Raw genomic sequence first — 2,500 nt, forward strand, 5'->3', positions numbered from 1 at the left:
TTAATCCCGGTCTAGTACGTCTCCTACACCTGAAGCGTACCTGATCTTTCATGAGTGAAATCTATTGACTTTCTTGACGATTCGCAGCTTTCCCTTTCGTTTCTATCGGCACAAATCACGGCACAAGTGTTGGTCCAGAAAATACCACTGGAGATCTCCTTTCCAAGCGGCGACTCGAGATTGAAAAAAAGTTTTCGTTTTATTTCATCTTTGTTTCTGATACCTTTAGCACAAAGTTAACAAATTTCCTCTTTCGATTTCGTAGAAACAAACGTGTGCGACTGTTTTCGTCGGATTGCGCCATCAAGTTCAGGGCTTGCGAATGACGTCATCTCCTTTTTGGCGCGAGACGCAAATGAAAACTTTGCAAGCGAGACAAGTCGACCTATCGCGACTTCGTCGCTCGCTCATTCACTTCGAGTACGAAAAATCACGATTCGCTCGCCGAAACATTTTCTTCTGGGGTTATCGTGAGGTCGACTTGTGGCAAGTCTATAATGAATGAGGCTTTAACAGATTTGGCCAATGCAGGTGTACGTTATAATCTGAAATCTAGGAACAAAGTCTTCATATCCTCGTTTTATTTACAAGAAACCCGTTGATTCTATGACCTTGAACGACCGACTACAAGGAACGCGAAGATAACTGTCGCGACATGAATAGCCCTTTTTAGTACGGTCACGTAACATTAACCGTATTTACTGATAGTGCTGTAAAATCTCATTTAAAGAGAAGAACAGATACTCGTTTATGTGCACAATACATCGAAGCATAAAGTCTACAAATACCTTCAAATACTTACCCCTGCATAACATTTTAAATTCCGTTTTCCGTGAATCTTCTCATGATTACATGCGTTACACTTGCCTCGTTAATCCAATTTATTACTAAGACTTGTTTGCATTACTAATTAACACGAAAAGGGATAACTTGGGAATTTCTGACAATATATCCTTTAATCTAACCCAAAATCATTCAGATATCCAAAACGTCCTATCCATGATCCATTTCCTTCGTTTTTGGGTTTGTCAGCATTACGATTTGCAATATTTCAGGTTTACGTGTTCACAAGTTTGTTTTTGTATCTCGCAGATGTTTAGATTTCCAATTACAAACTCTGTTTTGATTGGTCACTGTGTAAACAGTTCACCCTGAATTCAAAATAAATACGTTCCGTTTCTGAGAAAACAAAACAACATCCTTTTACAAATCGTACCGGGTATTCCTGATTTCTGTATTTTCATTTTCCAAATGGTCTGGATAGCACAAGTGTTGCTAATATTTTTAAAAATACAAACACTTTTAAGTTTAAGGAACATGCTTCGATGTTTCAAACTTCATTTTGCATTTACCTGTTCATCCACGCTTTTGGAAAAGTGTTACATATCACGTGCTTACATTTAAACTCATACCTGAGGTAGCTCCTATAGTTGTGTTTACGAGCAAGTGATCTCCTTGGCTAGTAATACGATGAAATGTGGATGACCTCGGTACATTGTTAGCCAAATACGTTCCAGCAAGTTTCCTCTTTTTTCTGCTGTTATAAAATAGAGGGGAGAGGAACGGGCAGTTAAATTTCTTGTCTCCCTAATTTTTTCCCTATTTTTCTCCTTCCTCCCTAATTTTTTCGGCCGTTTCTCCCTTCTCCCTGATTTTTCAACTTTTTCCCTGATAAGTCTTTTAAGAGGCTTATTTTATGTGCTACTTCACCACAGTGCCTCGTTTCCACACATCTTAAAAGAAGGAAAACATACGAACACATTTGTCATGTCGTTATATTTCCTTGTTCCCATACTACCTTTCGGTTTTGTCATGTAAGCTTGAGGCTTTGATGTTTACAACATTTATTTTAACTACCGTATAAAGGTCAGAATAGTTACTCCAACTACTTGCTACACGAAACAGAGTAAGGCAAGCGAAAGTCAGAGAAAGTCGTGATATCTTGCGGGAACTCGAACCCGTCTGCTGCAACGCGTACGCGCAGGCATGTTGCACTTAGCCCGTTCCAGGCTCTCAGATAGTCGAGAAAACAAAAAGAACTGCGTGTGAAAAGCGAGTGGGGGCTTGGGTCGAGGCGAGGCGGGAGAGCCTGTAAGCATCTCTTTAAATTCTTCATTCCGCCCACTTTGCAAATAACCTTTGGCATGTCAAAATGTCAATGTCAAAGTGTTGAAAATGGGCGGCATTGTGTGGTTCCACGCGAGTTCAAGCGCGATTGTTTTATTGTTGTTCAGAGGTGATGCCTTGATTCTGTAAAGGCCGTATTTATAAGTTCTTCAGGTTTTCCAAGAAGAAACGTGATGTTTTTGGGAACGAAGATTCCTAGAGTTCCTCATTTGGCGTCCGTTTCTTACACTGGCGGCGAAAATGTTGTGTTTGCCGATGTTGCTGTTTCCTTCGGGTTGGACACTGTGCGGACACTGTGCGGAACGAAAAACCATCCGTTGTCACTGTTGTCACACTTGTGTGCGAGTACGTTAGCCAGAATTTAAGGCACTTT

The 2,500-nt window shown here is 40.5% G+C and overlaps 1 protein-coding gene and 1 long non-coding RNA gene across 5 annotated transcripts in view; one reads left to right on the forward strand and one right to left on the reverse strand.

Annotated features, from left to right (window-relative positions):
• Window positions 1-1,631, reverse strand: part of LOC137970023 (uncharacterized) — a 25,483-nt gene extending 23,852 nt beyond the window's left edge. The window contains exon 1 of one of the 3 annotated variants that reach the window (XM_068816475.1): window positions 1,413-1,631. The gene's annotated coding sequence lies outside the window, so the exon portion shown is untranslated. The other 2 variants (XM_068816477.1, XM_068816476.1) reach the window with 2 other exon arrangements.
• LOC137970025 (uncharacterized) overlaps window positions 1-2,500 on the forward strand; it is a 14,193-nt gene that overhangs the window by 654 nt on the left and 11,039 nt on the right. The gene's annotated exons all lie outside the window — the stretch shown is intronic.

This window comes from Montipora foliosa, chromosome 9 (genome assembly GCF_036669935.1).
Source record: "Montipora foliosa isolate CH-2021 chromosome 9, ASM3666993v2, whole genome shotgun sequence".
Classification (NCBI taxonomy): Eukaryota; Metazoa; Cnidaria; class Anthozoa; order Scleractinia; family Acroporidae; genus Montipora; species Montipora foliosa.